Raw genomic sequence first — 13,869 nt, 5'->3', positions numbered from 1 at the left:
AAAGGAACCAGGCTTTGAATTCAGTTTGATTTTCTGAGCATGGATGGCTGGGTGGGCATGATGTTCCTGCAACTGCATTCACAATGTTGTATTCTAAGCATTTTGCCCCGGGTAGAATCAGCTTTCGTCTAATTCTCAAAGAGGTTAATGAAACCAAAAACACTAGGGACAAACTGAACTGTCTGTGTCACTCCCGGACTACAGACCAAGGGCGTAGCTGCCCTCAACTACAGACTCCCGCCAGCCTGAAAGCTGGCCGCCTCAGGATCCTGCAGAGTCTTGTGTTTCCAGAGACCACTGCTCAGCTGGTTTGAGGATGAGTCCTGGATCACTGTATTTTAACAGCTTTCTCGATGAGTCTCCCGCACCAGGCTTAAGAATCATGGACTATGGTGGCCTCCCTTAACAAAATATGCCCGTGATTCTGCTGAGTAGAGATGGGTCTCTGCCTGGTACAGCGGTTCATGCCTGTAGTTCCAGCTACTAGGAAAGCTGAGGTGGAAGGTCCCTTGGGGCCAGGAGTTTGAGACCAGCCTGAGTGACATAGTGAGACCTTGTCTAAAGAAAAGAAAAGAAGAGAAGAGAAGAGAAGAAAAAGGAAAGAAGAAAGGAAAGGAAAGGAAGGAAAAGAAGAAAAGAAGAAAGGAAGAAAGAAAGAGAAAAAGAAAGAAATGGGTGCCTTTGGATGCTTCTCTAAGAATGCGTTTGGGAAACCCACATATCCACAGTGACGACGCGAGGGCTCTGATTTTCACAGGCAGAGTGTAACACATTGGTGGGAAATCAGTGGAGCAGCTCGTTCTGCCACTGTTTGCACTGGACCAGCTGTGCATGTGCCTGTGGTTTCGGAGGTAAACCTCTGCAATTCTCATACGCACTAAGGTCTGTTTTTCATTGACCTTGCTCATCTCTGCACTATCCATCTGCCTTTGTCTCTAACACCCCGGCTGCCTGAATCCCCCCTACCCCACCCTTAGGTGACTTGGGAAACTTGGGAAAGCCATCTTTTCAGTCGGGTTCTGTGCAGCGTGGATGGAGTCCCTGCTGTCCACATGGGCTGAGTTGGGTGGAAGGAGCGTTTTCCTGGCACAGCGAAGACCCTCCCGAGCACTCAGGGCTGACGTGCTGTGCCAGACACCCCGTGCCCGCCAAGAGCTGCGCTGTGGTCACCGGCAGAACATGTCCGAAAAACCTAGTCCAGTCCCTCACCTGGGCCTTTACTGACACCTGACACTTTTCCTCTGTGTACGATTCCGTGACCGTGACCTACTCTCTAACCCTCTCTGATGCTTGGAAACAGGCTCCAGGATCAAGAGAGAAAACTGCAAGAGATTGGAGGTTTGGGGCTTCATGGCAGATACAGAAGATGCTGGATAATTCAGTCAGATTAATCCAGACTCCTTGTTTGAGAAGTTCTTTTCTTTGATAGTAATCACATCAGTTTGCAATAATATGGTATCTCTAATCATAAGATCTCAGCATATTTCACAAACACTAATTTAACCTCCCACTACCTTTGTGAAGTTTATCATAATCATCACTCATTCAGGAGATAGGGAAACTGAGGCGATGTATGAAGTGGAAGATGCAGATAGCTAAACGTGGAACTTTCAGATGCTGTGTTCTTCTCTTAACGCCTAATCATTTCAACCAGAGCGTTTTTCCTTGGTTCCTTCCAATGAATAAACTAATATCATTGCCAGTAGTTTACATAAACAACAATAATTGTAAAAAACCACTTTCCTAGCTTATTACCTATGGCTCACGTTGGGGCACAAAATGTCACTCGCGTGGAGAGAAGATGCGGAAGAAATGATGACTTAGTATCAACTCACGTTTTCAAACAAGCACCAGCTTTACTTCGGAGTCTCTGATGCTGTCCACAAAGCACTAGGGTGTTGGAAAGTTCAGAAGTTCAGACAGAGGTTCGGTTGTCTGAAAAAATTATAAAGATGGAGAACGGAAGAAAAAAAAGAGGTTGAATTCTTAAAAAAAAAAAAAATAGCAAGATCATGCAAAAGGCAGGAAAGGAAAGGAGAACCTAGTGAGCGATGGGTTCCTCGGTTTGGATTTTGATAGAGGTTGGCAGCAAAGCCATATAGGCATCGTCTAGTTGAGATGTGAGCCAGGAAGCTGGACACACGCACGCGAGCACGGGGATGACGGCAGGACAGGAGAGGCTGTTCTTGCTGCGGAAAGCGAGAGAGCCACGCCGCCCTGTCTGTTTATCCCAGCGTGGCACGAGGCCACACAGCACCCGGCCACCGACGTGAGACTGAGGACGGGCAGGAATGTGGTGGATCCACGGTGGATTCTCCCCACGGACAAACAGCTCACTCCGTGTTATGTTTTGCCACATACACCAAAGTGCCAGGGGGCAGGCACCAGCCTTTTCGTGAATATGTTGGATGAAACCACCATTAAGACCCTCCCTTGGCCACCGTTCTCCAGTGGGCTCTCTCCAGCTCCCTTCTGAGGTCGGAGGAGGCTGCTCAGCACCGCAGGCGGCGACCCGCACAAGCCCCGGCCGCTCCCAGCGCCCCCAGCCTGCCGCCCGCCCGCGTCTCAGGTCTCCACCCTGCGCTGCCTCCCACTGCCCCCCTCGCCGCCTGATGGAGACAGCGCACTGGCACCACGGCCATCCCGCCCTTCGGGCCGCCGGGAGGAGCTGACTCACGAAGACGGTATTTCATTTCGCCAACAGCACAGCAGGCCTAAAACCAACGGGCTCCACGCACACGCCCCGCCGCACGCGCCGCCTTCCACAGACGGGCCAGGCTTGCGCAAACAGCGTTTCTCATGTCTCATTTTGCAGCACAAAGCGCGAGGACCTCAGAGAAAAGGCAGCAACTGTTCTGATCCCCATTCTCTTCCCTTCCTCCCATCCATCTGACCCACAGGCCCACCAGAGTGCTTCATGCTCCACAGCCTCACTAGAAGTTAACGTTTTTGCAAGAGATCCATTTCTCTTCATGTGGGAAACACAATATTAAAGAAAATTATGTTTTAGATACGTGTTTTGAAAGCATAACCAAAGCCTCTTCCAGTGAATCTCACTGAATTTTTCACCAAAATGAATGTGTAAAAAGGGAAACGTTGCAAGCCTTATTGGGAAAATCTCTGTAAGCCCAACACTTATTTCAGAAAATTTAAAAACACAGGTTCTTTGCCCACACTTAAATTAAAAAAAAAAAAAAAACCACACAGAAGATTCTAAGTGAGGAAATGAAGCGGTATCATGCCATGAGGTTTCCGATAGACTGGCTCCATAGCAAAGACACCAGCCATTACAGCCATTCACTGAGTGATATTTACTTCTCACTTTTCTATCCAGAACGTTTTAGAGATAGAGTAGCAGAGGAACACATGCCAGGGACAATGCCGAGAGCATGCTAGGTGCTACTTTGCTCCACAAATACAGCCTCAGAGTGGGCAAAGGAAAGATGGCAGCTGCCAATGGGACATTTCCTATCAAGGCTCAGAGCTGGAAAAGCCATGTGGCAGGTGTCCTTTCTTCAGACAGAGGCAACCTAGGGCGCCTTTTGCACGTGCATTGCTATTGGTGCAAACTTCTGAGACTTCAAAGACACTGTAAGTTTTTTCATACAGTGTGCACACAGCACGCGGCGCGGGTGCTGGAGGAACCCGGCTCCAGTGGGTGTAAAGGGCAGAGCCAGGTGTGCTGCAACATGGCATCACCAGCCCTTCCTGGCAAGAGCAGCAGGGAGCTCCTCCGTGCGTTGAGCTCGTGAGATGGTCGGGATACATCGACGAGAAGTTGCAAGGAGGGAAGTGGAGAAGCAAACAGAACCTACGAAAATAAGAGTTTCAGGACAGATGAAAAAAAAAGGAGGGAATACAAGGAGATAATAAAGGAGAAGAAAATGAAAGAGCTAGTAAAAAGGGGTGTACGGAGATGAGGGAATAGAAATGGATTAAGAATTCCTTTCAAGGTTGAACCTACAAGTTTAAGCTGTAAATGAACTTAACACTCATCTTGCCATAGAATCTCAAATAGAAATAAAAAGAAGAACATTAGTATTATTTTCTTTTCTAGTTAGAATTTAATTATAGTTTAATACATTGGTTTGAGTAATTTGGGTTCCGCCAGAGCTGGCTGGAAAGGCAGGAACACGATTCTTTGATGATGTGCACATGTATCCGTTCATCCATCCCCTCCTGCAGGCCAGGTACTCTCCAAGGCCATCAGATGTCATTCTTGCCCCCAAGCTCCCAGGTGGAAATGACACATCACAATACAATGGGACAGGAGGTAAGTGCTGACTCTGCCCGGGGGAACAGGAGCAGGCTTCACCAAAGGGCTGACATTTGTGCAGGGTCTTGAAACTAGTGATTCATCAGTTTCTTCAATATGCCCGTTGAGATCAGTGGGAAAATATTCACTGTTACGTTACAGTGGGAAAACCAGAAGTCAGTAGGGGTTAGGAGCTTTAGAAGACTTGTAAAAGTCTGAGAGTTGGAAATAAAAGGTGTTGAGATTTATCCCTTTTAAATTTACAATGCAAGCCCTCAGGACACATTCAAATTATCACTGTGCCTTTTTTTTTTTTTAAGATTTTAGAATTTCAATAAGGGAATATAGCACTTTCTAATCTTCCAAAATAAAACCTGATTCACAAACAAATACATCTTATTAACTTCAAATCTCAGTAACCTGCCTTTGAGAAAACTTGACATACTCTTCAAACAACTGGTTGTAGATGACGATGTTAGGTATGTTTTCTCTGTTGACTTATTTTCAAAAAAATAACAAACAATCTGAATTTAAAATGTACAGTCTCTTTCTAATACCACTGAGAAACACTTTACAAAAATTAATTTCATTCTCAACAAAATCTTTAAAATAGGGAAATATTTCATTATTAAGTCGAAGAATATGTAAAAAAGTAAAAAATGAAAAGCATCTTTAGATTGGTTTCCTTAGACTTACTGTTAAATAGATGTTTCTTATGAAAGTAAGATCCTCCCTACTCCTGACTCTGCCTTTTAATCACTAAAACAGCTGGGAACTGTTTAAGAATTTGTCTCAATCACAAAACTGGTTTAACTAACTTAATGCAACAGGTGAGGAGACACTCTTCCGGAATTGGACCCACCGGGGGTCAGATGACAGGTATCAGAAAACAGATTAGTGGTCTCGGGATGTGGAGTTTAAGGACGATGTATGGCTGGCTTTAAGAGTCACGACAGCAAGAAAGGAGAAGGGAAGAAAAGAGGAGGTAAAAATAAAGAAAGGAAAATACCAGAAGGTGAAAATAACAGAAGAGAAGAGAATAAAGGAGGAGTAGCTAAGCTGCTGCTCAGACAGGCTGAGGTGAGGCAGTGCCACGCAAGGCTTGGCCAGGGCAGGGGGTGACATCAGTCCTGCCACTCTCCTGTCTCAGGGTTCCTCATGGGGCCCGCCCTCTCCACAGGACAGAGTCCTTGCCTTAGTCTCTGTGCATGCTGCCGGTCCATTCTCACGGCACCTCCTGCCCCACCGGGAACAGCCCCCAACTCCCTGTGCTCTCCTCCGGCCCCCCCAAATCTCTTTTAAGCACAAATCTTTCCTAAACCCTACTCTAAGACTCCCCTTCACTAGGAAGCCTGTTCTCAGCCCTCTGCCTGGTGTTTCCTCAGCCCTGAGTATGGTCTGTCCTCATTTCCAGTTGCCCAAGCGCACGTTAGTGGTGTTTTTTGAGCGTGTACGTGATGAAACTTTAAATAGATGACGAGTCAGAGTCCCCATTCATTTTTCTCCTCAAAGTGATTAACAACGTGATTCCCAATTGATAAAGAACGCTGCGGTCCAGCATCAGTTCAAAGTGATTAATTCGATATTCTCTGCCAACAGAATACTTTATAGTCCAAGAACCCTTGAGCCTCCAGAAGGAACGCAGCTCTGCCAACACCTCGATTTTAGCCCAGTGGAACTCGGGTTGGTCCTCTGACCTCCAGAACTGTAAGATGATGAATGTGGGTAGTTTTAAGCTGCTAAGTCTGTGATAATTTGTTATAGCAGCAACAGGAAACCCACATAGATTTCAGACTTTAAAAGTGGCATCCCGCTGGCTCTATGGAGCAAGTACAAAGACAGGTTTCTGCGGGAAGATTTCTTAGGCAGGAGCATGGGGTGGGAGGCAGGTAAGCATGGAGGCAGATGGTGGCCGGACGTCTGCTTCAGGTGGCCGCTCTCCAGCCTGCTGGGGGTACTGCAGTTCCAGGAGGAGTCACAGAACATGCTACCTCGCAGGGCCTGTCACGGCCCGTAGGAATGTACAGTTGAGGCAGAACCAGAAGCAGGCTCACCGGTTCAACACATCTCAGGCTTCCACCATGATCATCATTTCTGCCACTGGATTGAGAGGTACAGAGCTGGCAGCACTAAGTGGCAAGTAACTATCCGCATGAAGCCGTACAGGTACAAACAGCACAAATATTTAAATAAAAGAAAATCTCAGGAGCTGAAGAGCCCAAAGTATCCTTTCAGAAGGTGTCTTCTGATAACTAATGATTTCACAGGAGTATATGATGATGATTATAATTAGTTATGATGACAGTAATAAAAATGATAATATGCAGCACAAAGTACCTTATACTTATATAAGCCCTTTCATCTTTAAGAATTCTAAAATGCTTTGCAACCTGACTTCTAGGACATATGAATTTGAAATTGGGTCTCTGCTTGCCCCTGAAACTCAGTTTTGCCTGGATTGAGACGCAGTAATCATCTGCCAGTTAATGTAAACTCTGGTATTAGCCCTTTAAATCTCGAAGGAGCCCGAAGGCAGAGAATAATTATCCAGGGTGGGAGACACATTAGTCTGGCCCTATGGCTCTTGGATATAAGTGCTTAGTCTGTGAATTCTGTGAATTCTTAACCTACTTTTCCAAAATGTGTTTCTGAGACTTACCTCCTGGAATTCAAATTTGCCTGGCTTTGTGACCAGCTCCCTGCGAACGCTCTCTCCCTGCGGGAATGCTCTTTTTGGGAGCTCGGCTCTGGGCTTCAGCTCTCACGTCTTGCGTGTCTAGCCCCAGCCTTGCCCTCTTTCCTCTACACCAGGTGTCCAGCTCTAACTGCCTCCTCGATGTTGCTCCATGGATATCCCCAAGCACTGTGACCGTGACACAACTCCCCAACACCTCCCCTGCAGAGTGAGTCGTCTCTCTGGATCTCTGATCCGGGCTGTGGCCTCGTCACCTCCCCACCACCCTGCAGGTTCAGCCTGTATCCCAGGAGTCACCCTCAGCTGGGGCTTCTCTTCCACATGCCCCTGCCCAATCTGATTCCTAATTCCGTGGTTTCCATCTCCGCAGTGTCCTGGCATCTGTCACTGTTTCTCTCACCTTCACCTGCTGTTCAGTTAGCCCCTCAATACACACCCCCCAACGGTCCAGCAGCTCCAGAGCGGTTCCCCTGCCACTTGGCTGAGAGTTACTATTGGACAAAGACCTTAATTCATGCATTTTTTTTTTTATATAAATAGAGACAGGGTCTTGCTCTTGCCCAGACTGGTCTCCAACTCCTGAGCTCAAGCAATCCTCCTGCCTCTGCCTCCCAGAGTGCTAGGATTACAGGTGTGAGCCACCGCGCCCGGCCTCATGCATCTTTCTATTTCTTGGTATTAGAATGGGACTTACCTCTACAGTAATGAAATATTCAATAAACCTTCTGTTCAAACTGAATCTCTAAGACCTCAATCATATATTTTATTTTTACATATACTGATATATTTCTGAGAAGCTGAATGTAAATCAGAATTATATATTAAGTATACATGGTGAATGTACTATTTAAAGATTCCTTCGATGAATCCTAGAAATTGGAGAATCTTTTAGTACTTACACACCTACTCATTTTTAGTTTAGATATTTTTGTCCCAAGTTTTCACGAAGCTGTGCACATCTGACTTAGCCAGGAAGTTAGCAAATTTATGACAGTAATACAAACTGCAGACTGGATTTTGCTATTAAGGGCAGTTCCTATTTCTGAACAACAGCTGATTAGAACCAGGTATTTACCAGCAAGCCAGGCACATTAAGCATTAAAGATGACTAGGAGGCAGACCAGAGCTACTACGGTAGGAAGTAAGATCATAAGCTGCGGACATGTCACCTTGGAGGTTTATGACAAAAGTAGCCAGATGAGTTCTCCACTTTTGCTTACAGATGTCCCAGTGAATGAGGAGAGCAGTCTGGCATGAGCTGCCGGTGTGGGCAGTGAGGCAAGAGGTGGCCCTGGGGTGAGTTCACAAAGGTAAAGCAGAGCCCGGAGGAGATGGGCCTGGACTGAAGTTTGGTAGACCCAGAATATTTTGTGACTAAAGAGCAACTGTGTCCACGTAAAGAATATGCTAGGAAAAAAAATCAAATTTGGTAAGGAATAATTGACCTATTGTGAACATGAGGCAGAATGAGGTGAAGGAAGGGAAACTACAGACAGTATTGTCCATGAAATCTCCATGAATAGAGATTTTTGAATGATAGTTATTTTGGAAGGTAAGTGTGGCTTTATAGAACAGGAAGAGCATTGTTGATTTGTTAAAAAACAAACAGCAAATAGGGATTTTTAAAATTACTAATGAGTACAGTGCATACTGTCTGGGGGATGGGCACTCTTATAGCTGTGACTCAGGTGGTGCAAAGGCAATATATTTGTACCCCTGTAAACATTTGTACCCCTGTAATATCTCAAAGAAAAAGAAATTAAAAAAACAAAATAAAATAAAAATAAATCCAAAGAAAATAATGAAAAAAATAAAATTCCAGAATATTCCATCTCATTGGCTAAGGATGAAAATAAAGATGGAACAGGTAACCCCATTGGGGCTGGATGGATTTCTCATAAGTAATTCTATACTTCGGGTATAGATTTATGATCTACATCAGCACCACTTTAGGCAGAAGCTGAGCTCAACTACTAATTGTTCTTCCTAAGTAGCTGCTGATGCTAAAACAAATTTCTAAGATAATAAAAGGATTTTGGAAGTTACTTTGTAGATGTTAAGAGAGCAACACTATGGTTATAAATGAGGATAGTTATTACCTGGATAGCTTTTTGAAAAAGAGGTATAGATTTTATAGGAATTCCCTATTGGGGCAAGTAATGAAAGCCTCTATATTAACGATACCAGAGAGTCTTAAGGATAGGTACAAAAATATTTTTAAATAAGAGAATGTACACAGCTATGTATATTTACAAATATTTTTGAGTCTTTAATGACATCATTCAAATCCAGATCTGATCATAAGAAAAGAACCCTCAAGGAAAAAAACAGAAAGAAGTTGGGGGTATTACGATCAGCACACAATTACTGTTTCATTAGATAAGAAATGCTCTCAAGGGGGACAGCGGTCACGGAACGATCGCAGGATTCAGGAGGAATGTTACACGGCCCTGGGGGTTTCTATGGGATCCTATGAAGTATGGAAAACATACAGCAGAATATTTGAGACTCAATGAAGAGACTGAAACTTAAAGCTGTCTTGATTAAGTCCGAGGAAGGAAAAGGGCAGGAAAGGCCAATGTGATTAAGGAAGGATATAAAGATTAGTATGAGGAGACTAAGAGGGAGGCTTAAAATTATATAAACAGTGATTTAGAGATATAAACTATTTATAAAATACAAGTAGTAAGAAGTTCAGAGAATAATTACAAAAGAGGAAGCCTCGCGATCAGGCATTAGTGACCGTGCTCCACGCCACTGTGGTCCGATGGCTCTGAGAGCAGAGCATGCGAGGGCGCTGCAGTTGGAAGGAAGCTCAGAGAAAGAGGAGCCCAGCCTCTTTCTGTAGGTCCAGGAGTGCAGGAAGAAAGGCACTCACCCTCAGTCTGCTCTCCCTGTATCCTCTGACCTCAGCTCCCACCAGCTCCCATCAGTCAGAGGAAGGAACAAAAGGGAGCCGGGTGGAGGGAGGATTAGAGCCTTAGAGGTCAGAAGGATCAGGACGGGAGGGACGGCTGGCTTCTACCAGAGCAGGCACAGATGCAGGCCGGAGCGGGGGATCCAGTTTCCTGCTTCGGGAGGGGAAGTACGAGAAGGCAGTGAGAACAGCTCTGAGAGAAAAGGGGGACAGTCTGAGGACAAAAGACCAGCCCGGTGAACACATTGAGGGCTTTTCACCCCAAATACACAGAGACAGGGCTGAGGGAAGCTCTAACTGGTATTTATACGAGTCCTCTAACGACAGATCAGATTCCTGAGGTCTGGAAAGTGTTACATATCATTATGCTAAACAGGGCTATGAGATAGAGCAAGCAATTATAGGCCATTTAACTTAACATCATTTACAGAAAAATATTAGGAAAAGTTTGCAGGGGGTGAGGAGGACAACTCGACAAGCATATGGTAATTTGATTAGAAACAGGCCACATGTTTTTACTGGAGGAAGGTGTTTTAACTAGCTTGTTGGGCTTCTTTGAAGTTATTGTTGTCTTGCTCTAGATTTTAACCACGATTTCTTTCTAATATCCATAAAAATTAGGAATAAATATATCTAAGTAAATAAAGCAAAAGCCAATCACAACTGAGGACATTGGAAATAAAATGAGAAGAAAAATGAATGTTAAAGACAAAGAGTATAGCAAGAAAAAAAACTTAGTAAATATTAGCTAGTAGAGTTTAAGCTATTTTTCATGAAAAATACTTGATTTTGATCAGTGAATGTGTCCCCATACCATTTCCTAAAATGCTCTGCATTAAAAAAAGTGGGCTTTTTGTTTGTTTCACTGAAAAAAAAATCTTAGTGTTTTTTTTTTTGTTCTTTTTTAGTGGATTGACCATTTGATGCGGTTAAACATTTGGCACGTTACGATGAATAATTAATTAATCCTTCCTTCGTGAATTTTCCAAGTTAAAAATTCTCAAAAATACATCTTTGTGCTTATTTTACATTAAGTAATAGGTCAATATCAATTTCTCATATTTACGCGATATTTCTGTACATTGAATAGCTATTGAACCTTCAGAAAGAGGATTAGAGAGAATAAAAACCAACATAAAACAAACATAAAAAAAATCACATTACATATTAATGTTCACTAGAGGCCCGGATCATCCCTTGTTTTCAGTTTGACTGGTTACTGTGCACAATTCACTGACGGCGCCATTCTACTTCTCCAAAGGTGCTGCATTCCAGCAGCTCGTATCACCTCTACATTTCCAATCTCCACGAGGGTGGAGACTGTCTGTCTTGTTCATCATTGTATTCTCAGGGTTTAGCAGTGTTTGATAAATATTTAGTGAATTATTAAGCCCATTTTTAAAGATGACGCAACAAAGGCACTGAGAAGTTAAGTAACTTGCCTAAGGTCACACAGCTAGTAACTGATAGGTTTTGAACTCAGGCAGTCCGGCCCATGCCCCCATGTTTAAGCATAATACCACTTCCTCCTTCTCCTGGAATGAACGCACAGGGCAATACATCTGCGCATCATGTATGCACGTACAGAAAGCCATGCGCAAGGCGGGAGTCTTCACGGGCACACAATTCAAGTACTGATACCGTCATCACTAAACACGGAATGGAATTCAGGAGCAAAGGGAAATTTAAAGTCTAATTTCCAGGATTAAACTCTCTGCAGTAGCAAAACTCCACAGGTAGAGTGCCAAAAAATGTAGCTCGATTCAGCTCTAATTGGATGCTGGAGTCCTTAGTCCTGAAGAAAAATTTTCAAGACTTTTCATGTTGATCCAGAAGCACTATTTAAGGTTTTGTGGTGGCCATATCGAGGAAAACAAATTCTAGGTGCATGTGGAACTACGTTCCCTGTGGAATCACTGGTGGCCTCTTTCAGGCGAAGACCTGCCTTTGCTGAGCCAACGGCCTTTCTAAGACCAGCCTGAGTGTTATTCGAAACACAATATAAAGCTCTATTTTCCTTTAGCCTTGCTTTAGATATCGATGTTCTGAAACCTGACTTTATTTTTACTTTTACTTTTATTTTCCAAATTTTCTTTTTGGTATTTTTTTTTCCTGTTAGTCATTCTGGAACCATTTGACTCTAAGATTTAGAGTTTTTGGCTTCAAGTGTCCCTATGTGCTGCAGATCTTGTGGGACGGATGGCCAAAGCTGCTCAGGAGAATGCGCTTTTCTGAAATCCTAGAAATCCCACGGAATTCTATGGACTGAGAAGAAGCCTCTGGCAGGCTGGACTGACGCCGAGAAGGGAAGGATGCAGTTTAGGTGCGGGAGAATGCCACACCCACCCCGCGCCGAGGGCCGGCAAACCTTGGAGAAGCTCTGTGCCTTTCGGGACTCGCACAAAACGGCTCTCTAGATGCTACCGGCTGCTAGGACCCCGCACCCCATAAAGCTCGTTTACAATGTAGTCTCCAGTTCCGGTCACCTTGCAGCTGGAAGAATATTCTCACCCCTCAGGCAACTCGACAGAAGACTGTCGAGTTGATCCAAGTTTTGGGAAAACTTGTTGCTCTGAGGAATGAGGTTAAAAGTTTAGTCTCACTATACAAGGAAAGCCTGCCCAGTGGAATATTAAGCCGAAGTGGAGTGAACAAAATTAATGCAGCCTAGAGGCTCAGAAAGATGAAATCCAGTTCAAGTCCAAAATCAGACAGTAAAGGGAGTCCCAGGGGAGAGCGTGATCGGCGGAAAAACAAAGCAAGCATATGAAATCAGACACGGCTCTCACATTCAAGCAATGCTGGTGTCCACGAGCCGCGGCACAGGTACGATGACAGCATCTGAACGAACAAAAGAAACGGGAGGGACGCAGCGTCGGCGGCAGGAAAGGGGTCGATAAGGATTCAAGCACAGTCTTGTTAGTCCGAGGGTCCTTTTCCTGTTCAGCGAATTCTTTTGTTCTGTGTCCTTATCAATCCCACACCTTGCCTAAGTAAGAATGACAGACAAGCCATTCTTAATGACTTCCTAGCTTTTGAAACTATTTTGGTGTTGGAGAGGGAAAGAGCCACATTTTAGTTGTCGGAAGAACTAAGGTTTCTGTAGGCTTAGTACATTTTCCACTCTGAGAGGACCCTTTTTGCTTGGGAGCACAGAAGTGCATTGCCCATAGAAGTGATCTGTGCAATGTTCCAGAAAAATGACACCCCTGTGGCACCTCGTTTCAGCCACGGAAACAAATGGTGGCACGGCCGGGGGCTCCTGAGGCAGCCCCTGCTGTGTCAGCAGCAGCCGCTGGCATCTTCCTCCCCCAGGGCCAGCGCACATCCTCTCCTGGGCACACCCACTCCCCCTAAGCGCCGGGAACAATTGCTGGCTGTGTCGGAGCCCCGGCCACGCCCTGCGCGGGGACAATGCGCAGCCCCGCAGCCCTACGTCTCCCCAGCACTGGTTACTTCCTTTCCTTTTTATTTCCTCCTGTGTGTAAGAGTGCACAAAACACATTATTTTCTTCTGTTTGAAACAAGACATTTTCAAGGGTGGTTAATGATGACCTATTCACTTTCAATCTCTCTTCGCTGGGGGTTTCCTAATCTCTGAAAGATTGTACCACAGATAAGAATTTGGTTCGGGACACGGGGAAAACAGGTTCAAAAGGATTCTGTTTTCACAGTTACTGTGCACTTCATTAGGTAACCACCATGTTTGAACATTTCTCCTTAAAGATAATGCTTTCTATTATTTTTAGGTATATTTAATTTGTTGAGTTTTGTCACCATAGTGAGGGTGGACCACATTAAAGTAATAACACCAAGGAGGCGGTTATATTCTAACAATCTATAGGTCATTTTTGAACACAGGAACTTCTGTACTTAGAAATTCATCCATCTATCTACTAATCGGTCAATATTATTAAGCATCTACTGTGTTATAGTCTAAGATATTTTTAAAAGGCCCCTATTCTCAAACAGCTCATAGTTTGGTAATGGTAGAAAGACACA

The sequence above is a fragment of the Propithecus coquereli genome, unplaced genomic scaffold (genome assembly GCF_000956105.1).
Source record: "Propithecus coquereli isolate 6110/MARCELLA unplaced genomic scaffold, Pcoq_1.0 Scaffold354, whole genome shotgun sequence".
In the NCBI taxonomy this organism is placed as follows: domain Eukaryota; kingdom Metazoa; phylum Chordata; class Mammalia; order Primates; family Indriidae; genus Propithecus; species Propithecus coquereli.
Note: the sequence above shows the minus strand (reverse complement) of the source record.